Below are 17341 nucleotides of genomic sequence, written 5' to 3'. Positions count from 1 at the left end.
CCCAAGCAGTGTCTTCAAAATCTTCCTGCCTTCTTCAAAGACTTTCATTTTTAGTATAGTTTTGAAATAGCTAGGGCATCTGTCATTTACCTAGAATTAAAGGGCAGTTACGTCACTTTCCTTAACGCAGTGGTGTTTCTGAAATCATAAAATATCACGAGTTCTTACTTTTGATTTACTTGAAGATTCCACTTGAAGATGCTTGAATTGAGGGAAAATCCTCTCTCTGAAATTTGGAATAGTATAATACACTAAGGAGAAAGGACTCCTAGACCTGGCGTTTACTTAAGATACCCTACACGGTTATAGTGCCTCAAACTTTAGAGGCGATCCAAGGAGGCATAACCCCCGGTCAACCCAGGGTAACAATTTTAATGCAAACAGTCTGGGAATAAAAACAAAAGTCAGAGGTTGACGAACGGCAAGCATCCACCAACAAAGAGAACACAGGTACGTCGTAGATGCTCCTTCAACGTTGACCAAGGGGAGCAAAAACCCAAGAACAAACTTCGATATCAAACCATGTAACGTACCCACAACCTAGGGTAGACAAGACAATACCAGTACGGTCATTGCATAGCTTTAATCTACCACTGAACAAACGATGGTTCTAGTCACTGTGAAGACTAATTATTTACCAAAGAAGTCGAGTCTGTCTAGGAGCAGTTCAAGACAGACGATAAAATATTTGAGTTGTCTAAAACGTTGAGGACACATGTCAAAAGTAGCATAAGTTAGTGTATCGTTATGCAGTGTGTGTTTAGATATATACACTGCGGGAAAAAATGGGGCAGTTCTGTATCTCCCGTTCTAGTCGGATGGTTGACAAAATTCAACTTCCGTTTTTCATGTCTCAATAGCCCGACTTTTTATGTATTAGATTTATATATAGCTTTGTTATAATATAGGTATTTTGACACAAAATCGGACTTTCTGATATAACATACCAATTTTTTTTCCATATTACAAATCTACGAATCAAATTACGCCAAAATACCAAGTTTTGTAAAAATCGCACGAGTAGTTTTTAAAATATTAGCTCTCAAACTTTTAGCTCCCCAGTGTTAATTCAGTTTCTTATATATTTATTAATATCTCTTTTTTATTTCCCCTTTCATATTTCGAAGTTCAGGTTCATTCCAAATAAAATTCAATCATTTTTTATTATTTATTTTTTAAATTTGTGTGTTTAAATAATTTTTATAAATTTTTAAAAAACATTTTAACTATAATCTATAAATTTTTTACCATCATCTTAAAATAGACGTGTTTCTAAGCATACCTGCAAAAAATTACAGTTTTTTATTTAAAATTTCCGAAGATATACGTGAATTTATATATTGGCGCGTTTTGAAATTCGGCATATTTGTTGCAAGCGATAAACCATCAAATATGGTTTAGACACTTTGCTAAAATTATTTGAAAGTAAGAATGTGTGTGTGTGTGTGTGATTATGGCAAAACCTCGAGGGCTATCTGCCTAAGGGAAGGGACGCCTTCGTGGAGGACATTCTAAGGGAAACTGGCTCGTAAACACATTACACATGGGGAAAAACACGAAAACGCCCATGCAGCCAGCGCGTTTGCGGGATTCGAACCTCGGGTCGAACTACCAGTGTTCAGCGACTTTACCGCTTGGCCGCTGGTGGGCCATCTACTTTTAGAGGCATGTCTAAAAGTTTTCTACAAGCCTTCTCTTCCATTACATGTTGTGAATTCAGACAAAAAGTTGCATCAGCGTAAATTCTATAATCTATTTTTATTACACTTTGAGTACTTTATTAACATACATTGAATATATACTAAACCTTTTGCTTCAGCTTAAGTAATTCGGAATTTTTGACAGAATTGTTGTCGGAACTAGGACTCAGAAGATAAGTCAAATTGAATATTTCGATAATCCAATAAATTCAAGGTCGAAGTTTCAATATTTTATTTTCGGAGGAAGGGAATTTTTTTTTTTTTCAGTTTTGGTCCATTATCCTAAGTATATTTGCTTCGATTCTTTATTTTTCCATAAAAGTGAAAAATTTACGCATGGTATACATATAACGCATAGCTTCAAATTAAAATTAATTAATATACAGAGTGGTTATAATTAAAGTTCCACATTGAAACGGTCATAAAAGGAAAACTACTGGATCAAATGTTATCAAACTTGGTAATCGTGTAAAGGAGGTCATGGGAATTTATTTTCCGCGAAAAAAAGAAAGTTCGAAACCTCACCATCAGGGGTAAATGGCGCTATATTGTTAAACGAAATATGGGTCGGAATCTAACTTAAACTTTTGTTCCACGGTTTTAATATGTTGTATACCCTTAAAAAACATTGAAGTAAGCAAATTACCATTTAAAGGCGTTAAATTCGATAAATGTCGAGTGCGCCATCCATGTAAGTGAGAAATTCGTCCGTGAAAACCGCGAATTAGTGATTAGAAAATGTGAGAAAATGTTTTTGAAGCCTGAATTCGGTCTTAAAACATGAAGATACTGCTTCAGAAGTCAAACAACAAAAATCAGCGTTATATTTACAAAATTTTCACAGGACTAGTTTCGATGGTTTTACCGTACTACCATCCTCAGATGCAAAACCGCAAATGAATTGGTATTTATTCGGTGTGTTATCTTGTATTAATTATGAGGACATTGATTCAAAAAGCTTTTAATCAAATTTGGGGCAAAGAAATCCCCATGTTATCTACCTAGTTCCATTGCATTCTCCTACTGCATTAGACTGCATAGTACTGATTCCACACCGTCTGGTATGGAATGACAGCTAGTTTCATTACTGAACCATTTTTCTCTGAAGAGAAGTCAACAGCTGGATCACTGTGATTGCAGCTCGCTTAGGGTCAATGTTCAAATGTTTCGTGATACATGAACTGCAGTAACGTGACATTTTAGATACTAGGATTTTTATGCAGGGTTGGGCCCCACCTCACATGTGTCGCACAGTTACGTAGGCAACATTTCACGAATGAACGTCTTATAGGCCGACACTTCCCCCACTTCCCACCAGACCTCAACCTCTGTGACTTTTGGCTATGGGGTTATCTCAAAAGCACTGTTTATGGTGATAATCTAAACAATTTGGCAGAAATGAAAAATGTGATACACCGACATGTCCGTAACATTCCTCCTGATATGCTAAGAGCTGCTGTTGAGAGTGCAGTAACAGAATTTAACTTCCTCTCGGAAAATGCTGGACGCTACATTGAACATGCTTTGTAACACGTTTCGGAAACTATTAAACACATTTTAAACCGATGTTTTCATGTCTTATTTCATTTAACAATATTTCATACAGTATCATTTTGCCCCTGTAGGTGAGTTTTTGAACTCTTTTTTTTTTTTTTTTGCCCCGCGGAAAATAAATTCCCATAACCTCCTTTATACGATTCCCAAGTTTGATAACATTTGGTCCGGTAGTTTTCGTTCTATGACCATTTCAAAGTGGAACCTTAATTATAACCACTATGTAAATTAAACTTTAAAAGTTTGACAGTTTGGTTCAAGTCCCAGCTTTAAAAATATATAGATATGTAAATATAAATTTTTATATTAATCCTATTAGAAGGAATGTTTTAAGAAGCTAATTTTTCTCTTGCATATTGTATAAAAAATATGATCTTTAATATGATTTAGATTGTTTCAGCCGATATAAGAATCGGGTCACTCGGTGGTGCAGAATAAACACTGCTGGACTGTTTTTTCTTTGTCATTTAGCAAAAAATCTTTTAATTAAAGTATTTATCCTTTGGACTTTGCTCTATACCTTGTTTATAGTTAAAATGTCTAGAAAATGAAAAGTTGTCTTCAGCTGAAACGCAGTTGATGCAATTGATATTTAAAAAAAAACTGACAGGAATGCAAAATTTATGGAAGTCTAGCAATCGAAAAATCTTAATATCCTTGTGTGAGTACTGAAAATAACTGTAGAAGGAAAGAAGAAAATTAGGGAGAAAAGTAAGCAAAAATTTGAAGGAAAATTTGGCTGTCAGACATACCAAGATGTTTAAAAAAGTTGGACGCTTTTGAATATACTACTTTCAGGATACATTAAAGAATTTAGGTGTTCAAAGAGAAAACACTTAGATGTGTACAACAGCAAATACCATCAATTCAGCTTGTGATTAACAGAAAAGACAAAAATGATATCATTGCAGATTAAAGTGAAGAGCGACTGGTTTTAGACTATATGGTTCGGTTTTAGACTGGTAGTTCGGTCCGAGGTTCGAATCCCGCGAACGGGCTGGCTGCATAGGCGTTTTGGAGGTTTTCCCCATGTGTAACGTGTATACGAACCAGTTTATAACCTTAGAACCTTAGAACGTCCTCCCCGAAGGCATCCCTCCCCTTAGGCAGATAGCCCTAGTGTGCTTTGTCATAATTAAACCAAAACCTCTTGGTGAAACCAGACTTCCTTTCATCTCATACCTTCAAAATACTAACCTCTAAAGATTTATAAAGGCTCTGACTGAAATACTGATGAAATGGATTGAATTAGATTATTAAGTTACGGCAAAGCAGGGCTATCTGCCTAAGAGAAAGGATACCTTCGTGAAGAACTTTCTAAGGGAAACCAGCTGGCATACTCGTTACACATGAGAAAATCCACGAAAACGCCCATGCAACCAGCCCGTTTACCAGGATTCGAACCCCGGCGTGAACTACCAGTGTTCAGCGACTTTACCGCTAGGCCGTTTGTGGGCCTTTATGAAATGGAAGGCGATAACTTTATTTAAAACGATTGTCAGATATACCGAGATGGTTCGAAAAGTTGGATTCTTTTTAATATACTTGCAGAATGCCTGAAGAAAAAGAGTAAGAATAAAGCAGAATGCCTGAAGAAAAACTTTTAAAGCAGTGTATGCAAGTCATCCTAAGTTAAAATGTTGGTTATGCATTTCTCTTATTTGTATTCTTTTCTGAACGGAACATTGAAAATCGTGTTAAGTGTGCTTTCTGTATCTTCTTTTTTAATATATGCAGTTTTCAAATGCTCGTAGTCTGGGTTACAAAGTATTCTTCCGAAAGAAACGCAATTCAAATATATAAAATCAAATTCTGGAAAATTTATATTAATAAATATATTTAAAATGCTCGATTCGAATGAATAAATAGAAAATTTAAAATTAATTATAGACAATGCAACACTAACAATTAAAATAAAAGTCTAAAAATTTAAAAATTACCTAAAATAGTAACTATGACTAAAAATATAGTATAAAGAAAAGTATTTGAAAAAAAGTAAACGATGCACCTTTGATTTAAACTACGCACTTCAAATGAGTAAAGAGAAATTTTTAAAACAGTTATTCGAAAGAAATTATGCAACATAAACAAGTAAAATAAAAATTCGAAAAAGAAAAAAATTGCTTAAAATTAATAACAATTATAATTAAAAATATACTATAAAGAACATTATTTGAAAGAAGGAACGATTGAGTCTTTTTTTCCGCTCACGCACTATGTAAAAATGGAAATGAAAATAGCTTGCCACATATTAAGAAGTTCGCCAAGTGAACTAAGTTTGGCGCAAACTGAATAAAAATCGCCAGCATAAATTGTTGAATTTCGCACCAAAATTTACAAAATTTAATATTTAGGCATAATTTGGGTCGTAGAATCGAAATATGTAAAAAAATTGGTATGTTATTTCAGAAAAAGTCCGATTTTGTGTCAAAATACCTGTTAGAATAGTGGTATATATACATCTAATATATATCTTAAGTCGCGCTTTCGAGACATGAAGAACGCATTCCTGAATGGGCCCAGTAGAACGGGATATATAGAACTGTCCCCCTTTTTTTTAGCAGTGTACATATACAAGCACAATACACAACGATACACTCATGTATACATTCCTATACAATTCTGAAACATGGAAAATAATAAGAAATCAATTTTAATGAAAAAAAAAAAAATCATGACCCAGCTGCGAAGTATCTAAATCTACTTATGATCATATGATCCGCTCTATTTTTAATAGTTAAAAAAAGGTGGCATAATAAATCCATTTCAAAATTTTATAAATGTATACTTTGCTTTCTTGGAAGAGAATCATTGAGTAGAATTTTTCATTTTATAAGAAGAAAGATGGATCGTGAATAATTCCAAATAAACTAAATTGTTAATTATTAGGGCACATTTATTTAAATGCCTATACAAATTATGTTGTGTGATCATATACTACCGTTGACACTATTTACAGAACTCTCTAACTGCATGACTAATAGCTGCATCCTTAGCCACACAGACCCTGCACTTATCTATATAAGAATAATATACATCAGTGAGGAGAAAAAATACACAGGAGAATGGCCATTATCCTTTTGTATATTTCCATTTTCATCTTAATTTTTGATGGCATTTAAATATATTTGCTATGATTTAGAAATGGATTGCCATTTTGTTGGTAAATGTGTCCTTTCTAATTCTAGTCATTATTGATACTTAGATAAATACATGACTATTTACTTTTTAATTTTTTATAATGAGTTACTTAAAATGATGCAATTTTTCAGTTTTCCCCGAACGTTTCAATAAGCTTTTGCGTTAATTTTTATTTTATCGGAATTTCTAAAACATTCGATGTATAACCCATCACTTAACATTTTTTTAATAAAATCTGCTCAATCAGTTTAAACTTCTAACATTTTTTTGCAAATCTTATCCTTTATTTCTTGAGCTATATCAGCAATATAATAACCCAGTTTAACTGCGCAGCTTAACGCAGTTTAACTGCGAACGGGCTAGCTACGCGGTCGTCTTCGTAGTTTTACCCAAGTGTAACGTGTATACGAGCCCGTTTTCCTTAGAAAATCCTCCAAGAAGGCATTCCTTGGCATACAGGCCTCGAGGCCTTGCCTTAATCACATAAATCCTATAATGTGAATATAATACATACACTCTGTCACAGAGGTGGTTACAGAATTTGCCTTTTCCTAAATGTTTGCGTCTTAGAGCTGGTTCTTGAATTTCAGTACTCTGATCCAATACAATTAATATGAACAATATTAATAAATATTTTACTATCGTATGACGTATAGTTGCACGTATGAAATAAATACAAATATAAGATTATTTTAAACCAAAACTGCAAGAGAATATTTTAAATGCGTTTTTCGCTCAATGTGACCAGACTACGTATAATTAAATATACAAATAAAAACGTGTAAGAAGAGAGTAAGTTCCCCGAATCTAAGGTAAACGAAAAAGAAACAATATAAAATTAGAATCTTTTTCATTCAAAGGGAAAGAGTAATGGCTCTTCTACAGCACATTTCCTTTTACGATTTTTCACCATACACTTTAGCGCGAACATTCTCATGAAAGCAGATTTTTTGAGGCGTTAGGAAAAGCTGTTTAATGCTGTTGAATCCGGGGATTTTTGACGAGTGTAAAAGCGTGAAGTTGCGGTTTGAAATACCCTTTTAAGAAAAAAGAAAGTAATGCTAAAACTATAAAATGCAAGGATTATAGCCGAATGAAAAAATTTGAAACGCCTGAAAGAAAACACATAAATTGTATTCCAGAGTTTAAAGCCCAAGATTATTTTCCAGAGTTCCCCTTCAGTTTTGTAAACTCGTCCATGTTACTTACTAGGCAGAACCATGTTAACTGAGAAGTTTGAGATGGGAAACATATATGACAAAGCCGTTTTTCTTTGAGTTTAAAGGTTAATTCAAATCTAAATCGCTATGATTAGAAACAGCTGTTTCGAATATTTGGAAATATATACATACAATATCTCCAGGACTTTTGAGGTTAATATCAAAAAAATAAACGACTATTTCTTTGAATAGTCGGCATTCTTATTGTATTTGTTCGTTGACAAATTTAAATTTAAATGAATATAAATTGCGTTTATTGCTTGATATCGGTCGATCTTTTTGTATAATTGACTAATTAAATTTGAAATGAAAATTAAAGATCTTATTATTTTTATGAGAATCAGCTACGTTAGAGAAAGCATGGAAGATTAACCAAAAATATTATATTCCCCGCTAAAGTAACATTCGTTAGAGCTTCTAGATTCTTTTCTTTCTTCTCATCCAACAATTTTGTCACGACAGGATTCTTCATATGTTATAGGAAACAATTAGAGATTCTTCGAGGTTTTATACAGTTTCAAGGTTTATTTTATGTTTAATGCATTAATGATTACAAGCTTATTAACAGAAATTTTTGGCATTTATATAAACCAATAATATACATATTTTATGTTTGCACGTTTTTAGAGCAATTGTGTTAAAGAATTAAAAAAAGCAAATGTTTTGGATTATAAATTTCCTAGCAACAGCTTATTATCTGAAATGAGAAATATCGTCTGCTACTTTTAAATTTATTATTCGTTCAAAATGTCGCATGTAAACAAACTGTGGATTAAAGGATAAGCTTTTGCACTTTCCGAAGAGACATGTTCCTATTCCCTAATTCATAAACGCGTGGTATTAAATTTTCTAAGTGCAAAATAAGCAACATTATTCTTCGGATAGGGAAAAACTGTCAATCATTATTTTTACATGGAAAGAAGATTCCAAACGAATACCCGGAAATGGTACGTATTGTTTCTAATGTTTCGAAATTTCACTTTTGGCAACAAGAAAAACCTCCGACGATGCAACAATCTATTGCAAAATCTGTAGCAACAGTAAGTGAAATAATAAGCCAAGATTTACGGCTTGAAAAAGTTAAAAAAATATTATGTTCACCATTTATTCCGAGGAATGTAATGTTTTGCAGAGCAATTTGTAGAATTTCATATGAAAACTATTTAGCCGGAGATAAGTGGAAACACATTTTGACTGTTGCTGAAGCATGCGAACAAAAAAAAATCTATTTATTGTGGAAAGCAAAAGTGGAAAAAATGTACAGACCTAGTCCCGTCAATTCAAAGAAAGTTTCAGTAAATGGTTTATGATTGTCGTATAATTCTCTCACAGTGGAAAATTAAAAATAAAAAGAGCGGGAAAAAATTTTAAATCAACTTAACGTACTATCAAGAGAAAGTTTTAGCTCCAATAATTGCTGATGAAATTCCATTTCTTTAACCAAATTATTTTTCAGAGAGTGAAATTCGAAGGAATAAGTCATACTTCGAAAAGTAACACTGCATTATTTGCGAAATTAATACTGCTACATATATTGCATGAAAAAATGAAGACTGATACAGGTATTGCATATATATCTTTAAAAGATATTTCTGCAAAGTTTCAGCTATGGCCTATGGTGCCTTTGGTCTCTTAAAATGAGCTTTTCTAAGCGAAACCCGCTACGACTGATGGACGCTGAAACTTAGTGAAAGAGAATGGAAATCAATAACTCTGGAAATTTTACGAAGTGCCCTTTCGAAAATCATGATGCAGACATATAGCTCAAGAAAACGACTATCAAATTGAACATTTAAAAAGTACTCTTCACATTTGAAACATTAATTCAGCGTTCCTTTTATTGTTCTATAAGTGTGTAAACACCCTGTATTAGGTGTTTAAAAGCATTTTTGTCCGCTATTAGGTTACGAGTTATATTTATTTCCTTTTCTTTCAATATGAGTATTAATATTAGTTATAATGATGATAATTCTTATAATAACGGCGCGGACGAAATATAAACGTCTTATATGAATATTGTACAGATAGGAACAGAACGAGAATTGATTATGCAATGTTAAAAAATTAGTACTGAAATGCGTAAGAGCATAATAATTAACATATCAAATCTATTGCCAATAAATAATTCGGAATGTCTTACTTTTCTTCCCAGCTCGATTTCGGATCCGTTTTTGTTATTTTAAACATTATATATATTCTAGTCCTTAGTTAAACCATGTACCGATGCAATGTGGTTACCTCTTGAAATGATGCTTGTTAAACTAGTCTCTCTAAGGCAAAAGAACAAAAGTCATCAAAAAAAAAAAAAAAGTTTCAACAAGAAGATCGTTACCATTAGAAGAACAAAAGAGCTGTATCATTAGAAACAGAAAAGGACATTTCCAACTAAATGAAACTAGCTAACAAATACATTCGTATTCTTTTAATTTCGAAATTTGCTGATAGCTAGTTTACTGTTATTAGTGCTACAAATTCTTTAGTAACAGATTTATTTAACTATCCTACCCACATAGATTTTAGTAAATAACTAATAATTAATATCGTAAATACCTAGATTTTATTAAGAAATCTTACTCTTAGATTGAAATTACTGTTATTTTCTAATACATACTATTAATTTTATATATACTTTATATCGTATATTTTTATATGTATACTAATCGTGTGTTACTAGCAGATTATTTTAGATTTTAGTGTTATTTTTATGGTTACAGCCGAAAACATCGCGTCAAAAACATCGCAGACGAAAATGTCGCGGAGAAAACAACGCAAGGCGAAAACGTCGTGCTACAAAACATCGTGGGAGAAAACATCACAAAGAGAAAACATCGCAGTTCTAAAACATCGTGGTACAAAACATCGTCGTCGAAAATAAAGCGGTTCAAAAACATCGCAGTTTAAAAACATCGTCGTCGAAAATATCGTGGTAAAAAATAAAGTGTCTACAAATCATCGCATGACGATAACTTCGCAGACATGCTTTTTTCAGGCATGCTTTAATAAGTGTAAATGGATATTCCCATAATGATTTGTGAGCGCAAGATGGAAAGAAGGATAATTTTTACTTTCATATTTTTTATTAATTAATAAATTTTTGCTGAGAAAATAAAAAGGAAACTTAAGCATAAAAAATTAATGCAACTTAATAGAATTTTAAACCGACATAGTTAACTAACAAAGGCCATTAATAAATCATTTTTATAAAGTTTTTTACTGGTAATATTTCATGAAAAGTATAATCTATAAGTTACATTTAATTTTCTATGCTTAAGTTTCCTTCTTACGTTTTCAGCAAAAATTTATTAGTTAATAAAATATGTGAAAGTAAAATTTATCCTTCTTTACACCTTGCGCTCACAAATCATTATGGGAATATCCATTTACAATTATTAAAACCTGAAAAAAGCATGTCTGCGATGTTATCGTCATGCGATGATTTGTAGATACTTTATTTTTTACCACGATATTTTCGACGACGATGTTTTTAAACTGCGATGTTTTTGAACCGCTTTATTTTCTACGATGATGTTTTGTACCACGATGTTTTAGAACTGCGATGTTTTCTCTTTGCGATGTTATCTCCCACGATGTTTTCTCTTTGCGATGTTTTCTCCCACGATGTTTTGTAGCACGACGTTTTCACCTTGCATTGTTTTCTCCGCGACGTTTTCGTCGACGATGTTTTTGCCGCGATGTTATCGGCGGACACCTATTTTTATACATGTACACCTCGCAGAAAAAAAGAGTACAGTTCTGTATCTTCACTAGGCCGTTGACGAAATTTACCTTGAATATTTCATGTCTCGAATGCGCAACTTAGGATATGTATTAGATTTATATATAGCATTGTTCTAATATAAGTATTTTGACACAAAATCGGACTTTTTCTGAAATAACATTTCAATTTTTCTCCCTATTTCGATCGTACGAAAACTATGCGAAAGTGCTAAGTTTTGTAAAAATCGCACGAGTAGTTTTTGCAAAATTAGCTGTCACAATTTCAGCTCCTCGATATTGATTAAATTTGGTACATATTTAATAATACCTCCTTTTTATTAAACTTACATGATTCCGTCTTTCACAGTTCAAAATTTAGGCTTAATCCAAATAAAATTTGCAGAATTTCTTTATTTACGTTTTAAATTTGTATTTTTTAGTAAATCTTATAAATTTTTCAAAGACCTTTTGAATTATAACCTATAAAAGTTTACCCTCATCTTAAAGTATACGTATTTCTAAGTACACTTGCAAGAAAATGGTTTTTTATTCAAGCAATAATAACGCCAAATGTGGTTTACGAATTTTTATGGCACCTTTTTTTCCTGTAGTGCTCAGTGAAAAGGAAAAGAAAATATGTAACCATAAATTGAAAATTTCTCTGAGTGAATTATTTTTAGCGCAAACTGAAAAATTGAGCCAAAATAAATTTTTAACGGTAACTGTCTCACCAAATTTTACAAAATTTAATATTTACGCATAATTTAAATTGTAGAATGGAAATATGGAAAAAAAATAGGCACTTCATTTCAGAAAAAGTCCGATTTTGGACCAAATTACCTATATGAGAACGATGTTGTATATAAATCTAATATATATCCTCAGTCGCGCTTTCCAGACATAAAAAGCAAACTAAATTTTGTTCATCGACCCAGTAGAATGCCAAGTGTAGAACTGTCCCATGTTTTTATGCAGAGTGTACATATATATAATTATTTTAACATTGATGATTTGAATATATGCTTCGAATTCTGATTTAAAAAAGTATTACCTCTAGCACAATTTTATAAAAGCTATTAATTGTAGTGCCGCTCACGGTGGTAGGGGTGTCGGTTGCCATAACCCACTTCAAATCCGGAGAAGGCGTGTATAATGTAAATATATAGTCGCTTTACGGTATAGGGCGTTTAAAAATAGTGTCGGGATGAAAGTCCTCTTTTGCGGTTGATGGAAGAAGACAGGGATAAGAGACTCTTGAATCCGTTCGCTAGCAGATTTTCTTTCAAAAGTGAGATGAATCTGAGAAAATTTGTATCAACTACAGATGGTATAGGCCTAAAGCAATGATCTAAATCGGGCAGCTCAAAGGCCACATGCGACAGCTAATGCAATTTTATGTGGGGCACGAAGACATTTGAATAATGCATTTGTTGCAAATAAGATTACAGTTTCAAAATTTTAGTTACCAAGGATATGAAGGTTTATATTTCATTAATTCTCATTCCTGCTTAAAAAAGTAAGAAAGATCACACATGAATTTTTGCACTGAGAATAATCGCTTTGTTTGGAAATGCATTTGGGTGAACAGCATTTTTTTATAGTTGGAAATGAATGAGAACCGATTGAGAGATGAATATCTTATAATTCACGATGAAGATAATTTCTAGCAATTTCTCTCCAAGTGCATTAGAATAGAAACGCCATCAAGCTGGAGTAAAAAATAAAGAAGTTAATAACTATATACATGCAAACGTATGTCTTTTTATCTTTTAAAAATATTATATTATAACCTGTATAATATCTCTTTATAAATCTCTTATATCTTATGTCTTTTTTAATCTTAATATCTTTGTTTTTATTCGAATAAAATTTTAATAAATAAGAGAACGAGTTGTAATTATTTATTCTCAGGTTTTGCTTCACTTGGTAAATTGTTCTGATAACTTCTATTTGAATTTAATATTTTGTTGCTACTTTGCTTGAAATACAAGGTGTAACCAATATTTTAACATCTTGTAAGCAACAAACTTAAATTTCAGATAAAAAATAAATATAAATTCGACTTTTTGGGTCTGTGCTATATTATTACTATATTGATAAATATTTAGTATGTGGAATTTAAAATACGTTTTATTAGTCCAAAGGGGCTTTGTCCCTGAGGGACTATTGTTTTCGTTTTGTTATTTTGCGTCTAAATGTCTGTTTCACTTTTCAAACTACTGCCACCAAATATTATAGCCCTGTATTGTATTTGAAGAAATTAAAAAATGAAGAATCTGCATAAATGTATGCATGTTCCTCGCATTGTGATAAAACAACGATATCTAGAGCCATCCAATTTTGAATGATGTAATTCTCCTGCGAATTTAGGCATCTGAAAGCCCAAATTTGAAATTTGGAATTTGGTTTATTATCGATTTCATATTTTGTAAAGCATTAACGAATTTTTTATTAACAAACTCAAGGATTTCAAAGCGAGCAATGACAACGTTGTACAGAAGAAATATTTTTATCTACAGCGCATGAGACTGTGTATCGGAAATTCTAAAGATATGATCAATTTAAAATTCTTTTGCGATATTGCTGTTGAACTGAATTTTATGGTCTAAGTGCGAAGGACATGATATTTAATAAATAAAGGTAACACACAAATTGTTAAAAATAGCCCCTTTGGACATAATTTAAAATATGAAAATTTTAAGATTTTTTTTTTATTTTGTTAAAAAAAAAAACCTATTGTTCTATCAGCTATTTTCAGGTCGTGCATTCAGCCCGCATGCAAGTTGAGTTTGAGACCGCCGAACTGAGCCAACGATATGTTATAGAGCCAAAAGATAAAAGTAGCATAATTTTTATCTTTTTTCTCTATAATATTCGTAAAATTAGTCAGATGTTAGTGTCAGACAAGTGAAATAATATTTTATTTTATTTTGCCAAGAAATAAGGAACGACATTTTTCTCCAAGCTGTTCCTACACAATTGATAAAAAAAGTGTACGACCTTAATTATTTATTTCAATCTGTCTGATCATACTAGCATCTCTTTATAACACTTAAATTTAATATAAAAGTACATATATTAATAGGTATAGATCTATAAGTATATAGATATAGATATTTTTTAAATTAAGTAGAATTAAATAATATTCATTTTTTTACGTTTTTAATGAACTCTGTTCAATAATCATTATTCAACAGAATTCAACAAAAGACATTATTCAACAGAGTTTAACCATTCAATCTTCTTAGTTTTCGAAATACCAAATTGATTAAAACTACTGAATAATGACAGTTCCTCCGGGACTCAAAACGACGTTAAAGGATTTGCTTTGGTAGTCTTCTCTCTAAGTGTATCTTGAATATTAGTCGTGCTGCCCAAAAGAGATAGTGGTCAGTGACTCTGACTATAGTAGCGAAGAGCCCGGTTTCGAATCCCGGAGAAGGCATTGATGCTGTAGATGTATAGCGTCTTTTGCGGCGTGGGGGCACTCTATATGGTGATCCGAAAGTCTTCTCATGTGGCTTGGTGGTAGGTCAAAAGACCCTAGGATCCACCCACCTGGGCTGCTGTCCATCCAAACTGTCGGGGAACTGCAATAATTTGATACTTTTGTAACATAATTTTCCACAGCAGGAGATTTCCTGTCCTGCTCTTGCCAGTTCCTTGATGAGTCCCAAACGGGTCTGGCGGAGGTGAAAAACATCAGCGACGTTTTCTCCAGGGGAGGCAGAAATAGATGGAGGAAAGAGTGTGAAACACATTTCTTTTAGAGACGATGCCTGACTGTCTACGTTTTGAAGTACTGAATAAATTCCTGGAAAGAGTATACAATGAGAAAATGAAATCTACGCTTGAGGGAAGTCATTTCTTGAGGTTCCGCTTTCTGATTGGTTGGGCTGGTCACGAAGATCATAATGCAAAACATGTGCAGCGAACGGTCTGATTTTTCTTAACCTCTTGTAAAATTTCGTAGGCTAGAACACTGGCCAAATTTGCAGGGTTACTACTCATGGTCCTACTGTAAAACGTTTCATTCAGTCTATTGATGAAATCTTGTATTGTTTCCATTTTAAGGTCCGAGTGAAGACTTCTATTCCTGACGATGTAGGGAGAAGTGATAATGAAACGTAAAACCTTGTTTTGAAGAGTCTGAAGTCGTTTAATTTCGTTTTCACTAGCATTCGCCTATGCGGGGGACGCGTAAGTAATAATGGAACTGAGAAAAATCGTGCTGTCACTTACATGATGCTCAAGGCTGTTGCCAACGACAAGATTAATTTTGTACTCCTTGCCACAATGAATTTCGTGGGCTTGTTCTGATGTCAGACAAGAGAGATTAGTCACAATAACAACTCAACAAATGTAAGTCGCTTTCCCTTAAAAACGTTTCCACGGAAGCATGCTTCCCTTAGACAGATAGTCTTGTAGTATTTCGCTATAAAATAACGAAAATCGAATAAATAAATTATTTTGTAATATATCTGAATTTCTTTTGTAAATTAATTTACGATTTTATTCAATCTTCATAAAAGACAATCATTGAATGAATTCCTTTTGCTTTCAATTCTCACACTTTTATTAAGATTCACACATTTTTTATGTGTATTATATATTAAAAAACTTCATAAAGCTCGTTTTGAAACTGAAAGAATGGATTTATTATTCCGTCGAATTCCTTTCATTTAAAGATTGAAAAAATAAACATACACCGGGAACAAAAAAAAATCTAACATGAAGCTTTTTCCCATTAATTACGTGAGACTGAAAGACTATTTCGTACCGTACTTACTTTTTCACATATCCTTGAAAAATGACGCTTTCCCAGAAAACAGAAATATAAAACGAGGTAATTTTAAGAAAAAAGGAAGAAGTGTAGGAAAAATTAATCTTCATAAGTAATTCGACAGTTTTTTTTTAACTCACTGTCCATTTTTTATGTATTTCAAAGATAAATATATTATATACTCTTAAACATAGCTAAGAGGAAATAAAATATATTAAAAGTTTATATTTCTTCCTAGAGTTTTCCAATCATTACTGTATCCCTCGGGCACTTTTTGTTTCTTTTCATGAAACAGATGAAACAAAAAATATTTTTAATCTTTTTAGTTTCCTCAAAAAATTTCTTCTGATCTTAAATTTAAAATTTAAAAGGAAAGAAAAGAAAGAATTTGTGATTACATATAATGAAGGAAACTTTCATAAATTTATACACCATACGAATTATATCAATTCGTTTGTCATTCCAGATGTATAAGGTGTATTAATTCTATTCGTATAAAGAGTATTAGTTTTTCAATTAATACTCTAATAATATTGCAACAATCAAGGGAATAAACATTTTACATGCGTATTAATTTTAAAATGTTATCCTTCCAAAAATTCTTATGCTTACGTTTTAGGCTACGTCTGCTCGTAATTTATATGTTTTTAACATATGTAATAATTACATAGCTGAGTACTGACTTAGGCATAATAAACATCGATACATTCTTAAGTTATGTGTTAAAAGAAGTTGCCAATAAAAGAAAGAAATTTCAGGTCAAATTATTTGTCCAAGGGGCAATTTGCCTAGAAGGATTAACTTCGTTTTGGCATTTTGCGTTGAAATGTCGGTTCACTTTTCAAATTGTTGCCACCAAATATTACAGCCCTATATTATATTTAAAGAAATTAAATAATGAAGAATCTGCATAAATGTATGTATGTGTCTCGCATTGTGATACGATACATAGAGCCGTCAAACAACGGTACATAGAGCTATCAAAATTTCAATAACGTAATCTTCCATAGAGTATGGGCAAGTGGAAGCCCTAATTTGAATTTGAAATTTGTTTTATTATACATTTAATACTTTGTAAAACTTTAACGAATTTTTGATTAACAAACTAAACGCTTTCAAAGTGAACGATGGCAACACTTGTACGGAAAAAAAAAAAAAAAAATTTATCTCCAGCGTGCGAGATTGTGTATCGGAAATTCTAAAGATATGCTCATTTTGAAATTATT

This window comes from Stegodyphus dumicola, chromosome 1, assembly GCF_044657685.1.
Source record: "Stegodyphus dumicola isolate Sdum_Otavi_A_Nest chromosome 1, ASM4465768v1".
In the NCBI taxonomy this organism is placed as follows: Eukaryota; Metazoa; Arthropoda; class Arachnida; order Araneae; family Eresidae; genus Stegodyphus; species Stegodyphus dumicola.
The sequence above is the reverse complement of the archived record's forward strand: the minus strand, read 5'-3'. Positions refer to the sequence as shown.